The 6,181-nt window shown below is 46.9% G+C and overlaps 1 protein-coding gene across 2 annotated transcripts in view; it reads right to left on the bottom strand.

Moving 5' to 3' along the window:
• USP28 (ubiquitin specific peptidase 28) overlaps positions 1-6,181 on the bottom strand; it is a 109,554-nt gene that overhangs the window by 48,643 nt on the left and 54,730 nt on the right. The window lies entirely within an intron of this gene.

Here is a 6,181-nt window from a genome sequence, read left to right on the forward strand (position 1 = left end):
CAATCATTTGAAAGGTTCTGTTTTCATTCCAATGCCAAACATACAAGTTCTGAGACCTCAAAAAGTTGTCCTGAACCAGAATTGTCATCGTCTGGCCAGCTCTAGTTATGGGCTGTGTAGTGCTATCTTGAGATCCGTGTCTTGAACAGCACGGAGCACAAATGTGGCATGTAAAATATAAGATGATCTAGCTTACTGTTTGGAAGGGAACAGCCCCTCAACCTGCTTTTACCACCCCCTCCCCCAGTCTTCTGTCCCTGCCTGTCCAGATGTGACACTCAGAAAAAAATCTGGTACCCCTGAATTTGTACATCTGTCATAATTCCCATCAATTTCAGCACAACTGCCAAGGGAGTGAACAAAGGGAGCTGGCGATTAACTTCAAAGAACTTTGTTGGAGAGGAATAAAGATATTTAGGGCCTATTTTGTGAACTAATTGCATTTGCATATTTATGGGATTTACTGATATAGCAGTAATTAAAAACTATTTAGTAGTCTTAAAAGACGCATAACTCAGTTGCTGTTTGCATAATAAACACATCCCTTATTATGTTTATTACGTTTGCATAATAAACTCTTCCGCAGCCTGTTAAGGCAGCCATCCATTTGGGAGGGGCCACAGCTACATCACTGCCTTCCTAGTGAATTGAATGCAGAGGGCAACCGAGCACAGGAGATGAAAGGAAGCATTCCCAGCAGAGCTTACCCCAGACCCTTGGCAAGGATTCACCAAGCAGTAGGCAAGAGGGCAAGTTCAAGGCTCTTTATGTCTCTGGGATGGCAGCACAACCAGCTCCTTCAGGAGGGAGATGTCTCATGTTGCTCCGCAGTGACCCCTATCAGTATGTCTACCTGTAGCATGGTTGTGGCTGCCTGGGCTAAAAATCAGTGTAGACGTACAGTGCTTGGTCTGGAGCCCAGGCTGTGGGACCCCATGAGGGATCGATGGATCCCAGAGCTCAGGCTCCAAGCCCAAGCCTGAGCATCTACACTGCAATTTTTAGCCCCGCAACCCAAGCCCTATGAGTCTGAGTCAGCGGGCCCAGGTCTGCCGCAGGTCTTTTAATGCAATGTAGATGTACTCTGTGTGTCTGGTGTTTCCCAAGTTCCCATTGCTGGAGTATCTAGACAATGACACTGTCTCCCCATGAGGCAACACACTCAGTTTCTCTTGGAAAGTTCCCCAGCGCCCCATCTCAGCTCCTCTGCAGTCCTCTTCTTGCCTCTTGTCCAATCCTTCCAGGAACAGGAGTGCATAGCCCCTGGGGGTGGGGGCGGATGTATCTTACAGCTCTGCAGCCAGCCAGCTCAGGAGCGATGCTGACATGCTTTGGAGAAAGCTGAGCCAGCTCTCCAAAGCACGGGGAACAGGGCGACCTCAAGGTGCAACCTGGAGGACAAGAGAAGGAAAACGGGTCTGGGCGCAGGGTAGAGTGTGTCAGAGAACAAAATCAAGATGATAGAATTAATCTGAAGTAGTTTGGGTGTAGAAGAGGATGAACAATTTAACCTTGCTGCTTTTGTGCCAACCAGCAGGTGACATCAAGTGACATACCCCAGCCTGTCCAGCCATCTAGGGAAGCGAAGAACAGGAAAGGAACACAGGACATCAGGCAGACTCAGTGAATCCCATTCTTCTGTTCTATGACACATACCAAATTCTTCACATTTCTTAAAAAGAAAAGGAGTACTTGTGGCACCTTAGAGACTTAGAGTCTCTAAGGTGCCATAAGTACTCCTTTTCTTTTTGCGAATACAGACTAACACGGCTGTTACTCTGAAACCTCACATTTCTTACCGGCTCCCAGTGCTGCATCCTTCCTCTCCTTTCAGCATGGTCTCACAGCAATTGGCTCCTTTCTATGGAGTTCCAGTCAAAACCACTTTAGTGCTTAGAGAGAAGAGGCCCTTCCAGACACCTACTCCCGCTCTCCCCATCCTCAGCATGCAATAGTGACTCCATGTAATGCCCTCTTAAGGGAGTGGATCCCTTTCAGAATCTCTGAGAATACATCCGGAGTTGCTATTTGCAAAAGCTAAGCAGACCCTTTTCCTGAAGTTGTCTACCATAGGCAAAGCCTTTCCTTTCCCTCTCCTTAATCCAAGAAGAGAAATACAGAGAAAACTGAGCACAGAAGAATTATGTGGTGGGTAGGCAGATCTTCCCCCATCACAGCCAAGGTCAGTGGAGGAGAGGACTGTTCTGTAGTTAGGGAGGGTGGATTTAAAGAAGGAGTCCAGGAGAAGAACGTTCATAAAACACACATGCGTCAATTTGATGACCAACAGAGACATCGACCGACTTAGAGAGAGGCTGCATGGAGGGAAGAGAACTGCAGACTCAGATGACTGCAGAAGTGGAAGGCCAGCTCACATAGTGTATTCCCGAAGGATGGACAGCGTGGGATTAGCATCCACTGAACTGCTTTGGTATCAATGTCACCAAAAAGCGACACATGCTCTAGCAGCAATTGTCTACCTGCTAAGAATAATAAAGCTGGGGATCCCGAGGCTGACGGTACTTTAGTTAATGAAGGTTGTGATGGATTGTAAATCATTAACAATGGCCATCTGGTGACAGGCAGATGGTCAAGAGAACATGCTAAAGAAGGGCAGACAAGAGGCTTGCTACATATCTCTGTGCAGATCTCAGCTTAGCCCTAGAATGAATACCTATCTAGTGACACTCTGTGCAATAGAACAAAGAGAACCCGGACTTGAAATAGTACTGTACTCTGATCAAAATGCCTGAACTTTAAGTCAAACCTTGCCACTCTTACTCAGGGAAATCCTCCATGGGAGGGGTTTCAGTGGAAGTTTTGCCAAAGTAAGGACTGCAGGATTTGGGCCTATAAGGGTATGCCTACACTGCAATAAAAACGCCCCGCACTGAGTCTCAGAACTCAAGACAGCTGACTCAGGCTTCAGGGATAAAAATAGTCATGTAGAGATTTGGGCTCAGGCTGGAGGGTGGGCTCAGACTCACACCCCCTCGCAGAGTCTCAAAGCCCAGGCTCCAGCCTGAGTGCAAACATCTACACCGCTATTTTACAGCCCAGCAGCCCAAGCCCAAGTCAGCTGACCTGGACCAGCTGCAGCCATGCTGTGTGTCTTTTACTGGAGTTTAGACATACCCTGAGAAGGTTTCTGCATACAGAAATATTGTACACATCCATTCATGTAGGTATATTCAGTCCCTCAGACACACCCGCTCTCACCTTTGCCTGGTGACAATCGGCATCTGAAACAGAGTGAGTGGGAGTTGGACACACTGGAGGAGAGCGTTTGCAGATCAGTGATGATGCTAAGAACCTGTGATTCTTTGGTGATCCTGAAGGAGAGGGGGAGTGGAGAAAGAGGGAGAGGCTGGTGTGTCTGAACAGAGGGCAATGGAGCAGACACGTCTATCCTGTCTGAGTGCGTCATCCTGGTAAATTATCAGACACTGGTGAACTCAGCTATCTCTTGGGTAGTCAGAAAGGAGGCCTTTCCCATTTCAGTTTTCAGAATGGAGAGAGGTGAATAGTGGTGTCCCCCAAGGGTCTGTACTGCGCCCAGTCCTATTCAACATATTCATAAACGATCTGGAAAAAGGGGTAAACAGCAAGATGGCAACATTTGCAGATGATGCAAAACTACTCAAGATAGTTAAATCCCTGACTGCGGAGAGCTACAAAAGGCTCTCTCAAAACTAGGTGACTGGGCAACAAAATGGCAGAAGAAATTCAATGTTGATAACTTCTAAGTAATGCACATTGGAAAACATAATCCCAACTATACATATAAAGTGATGGGGTCTAAATTAGCTGTTACCACTCAAGAAAGATCTTGGAGTCATTGTGGATAGTTCTCTGAAAACATCCCTCAGTGTGTAGCAGAAGCCAAGCAAAGCTAACAGAATGTTAGGAACCATTATGAAAGGGACAGAGAATAAGACAGAAAATATACTGCCTCTCTATAAATCCACGGTACACCCACATCTTGAATACTGCATGCAGACGTGGTCGCCCTGTCTCAAAAAAGATATATTGGAATTGGAAAAGGTTCAGAAAAGGCCAACAAAAATGATGAGCAGTATGGAACTGCTTCCATATGAGGAGAGATTAATAAAACTGGGACTTTTCAGCTTGGAAAAGAGACGACTGGGGGGTGGGGGTGGGGGATATGATTGAGGGCTATAAAATCATGACTGGTGTGTGTTGTAGGAGCAGCAGTGATTTGTATGACTATGCTATGTATAACCTGTATGCTCAAAAGGTCTGTTACACTTTCTCCCCACTTTTGTCTCCTCTCCCTCTTTGAATACCTGTGAAGTGGCTTTCCCGCTCTCCCTCCCTCCTGGAATGCTCGTGGGATGAATGGGCTGGTTGAACAGCTGGAAGATCAGAAGAGCCCCCAGGTAGACAAGCGTTGATCACACACCCAATTCATGGACACTGCCCGAATTGGAGTGTGACCAACCAGATGTGGTCAAGTCATCTCTAGCCGCAGGCCATGAGGAGCAGGTCCTTAAAAGGGGAAGGGGCCATGTGCTCAGGAGTGCACTCACAAGCTTGTACCTCCCGTGAAGGCCCTTCTCCCAGACCGCCTGGCCAGTGGTTCGCCACGTTGCATTTCATTGTGCTCGGGAAGACTTACTTTCATCACTCCGTCCATCGCTGCGCTGTGGAGCACTTACCTTGAAGGATCCTGACATCTCCAGTGCCGTGGCTGTCCTGGGAGCGTGAGTATGCGAGCGTGAGTGTGACCCCCCTCTTCTTTTGAACTTAGCTATCAGTATAATAAACATGCTGCTTTCTGCCAAACTCTGGTGGGTCATTAGTCCTCCCTAAGCTGACTAGCTGACCCAATTTCGAGTAACAGTGTGGAGAAAGTAAATAAGGATGTGTTATTTACTCCTTCTCATAACACAAGAACTAGGGGTTACCAAATGAAATTAATAGGCAGCAGGTTTAAAACAAACAAAAGGAAGTACTTCTTCACACAACGCACAGTCAACCTGTGATATTCCTTGCCAGAGGATGTTGTGAAGGCCAAACTATAGCAGCGTTCAAAAAAGAACTAGATAAATTCACGGAGGATAGGTCCATCAATGGCTATTAGCCAGGATGGGTAGGGATGGTGTCCCTAGCCTCTGTTTGCCAGAAGCTGGGAATGAGCGACAGGGAATGGATCACTTGATGCTTACCTGCTCTGTTCATTCCCTTTGGGGCACCTGGCATTGGCCACTGTTGGAAGACAGGATACTGGGCTAGATGGACCTTTGGTCTGTCCCAATATGGCCGTTCTTATGTTCTTACCTTTCAGAAGATGCCCTGACCCCGATTCAGTCCTGGCTCTGGGGTAACAGGGCATGTTACCAGACAAGAGGAAGGGTCTGGTGGATTCCTCAGAGTTGCTGGACTGATACATGCATGGTTCATAGAGAACAAAGAGCTGTTTAGAAAGAGGGGACATTCTGTCATTGCACTGGTGGCCCATGGGGATACAAACCAGCACTGGAAACATGTCTCCCATTATTCAGGGGAAACTCCACTGCCAGAACTAGGAGTTTTACTTCCATTTGGGTTGACACCATCATCAGAGACACTGCAGCTGCCTGGACAATGAACCAGGCAGCATAAACCCCAGATTTAACCAGCAGCATAAACCCCAAAAATGGGCCCAAGCTGCAAAGTTAAAGGGGTATTTGGATCCAGGCCCATTTCTACCATAAACCTGGACAGAGAGCAAGTGCATTCGTGCCACTTAATCCCCTTTTTATTTGCAGATGCCAATTCATAAGGGGCCTGAACAGCCTTTGAAATAATCCTGCTGTCAGGGAGTGTCTCGTTCCCCTTCTGAAATGTGCCAAATAAACCCCTGCCCAAGCACTCCCATTAATCACAGTGTAATACATCTTTTAATTAAAGAGAGTCAGGAAAGACAAAAAGCAGACAGGATTCCCCCACCGCCCGCACTGTTAGCGATTGTTCTTCATTAAACAATAGCAGGTTTCCATTATCCAGGGTAATTCAAGAGAGTGCAGTAACTATTGTCAAATGCTGAAGACGCTGCTGCACAAGTCTGATTTAAAGCAGCTATTTGGGCCTCAATTATTAATGGAATTAGCATGCTGTAAGTCAGCGACAGGCACAGCCTCAGGTAAGAGCACTAAAGGAAATCATATTAGCATGGTAT

Source organism: Eretmochelys imbricata, chromosome 22 (assembly GCF_965152235.1).
Source record: "Eretmochelys imbricata isolate rEreImb1 chromosome 22, rEreImb1.hap1, whole genome shotgun sequence".
NCBI classification, from domain to species: Eukaryota; Metazoa; Chordata; order Testudines; family Cheloniidae; genus Eretmochelys; species Eretmochelys imbricata.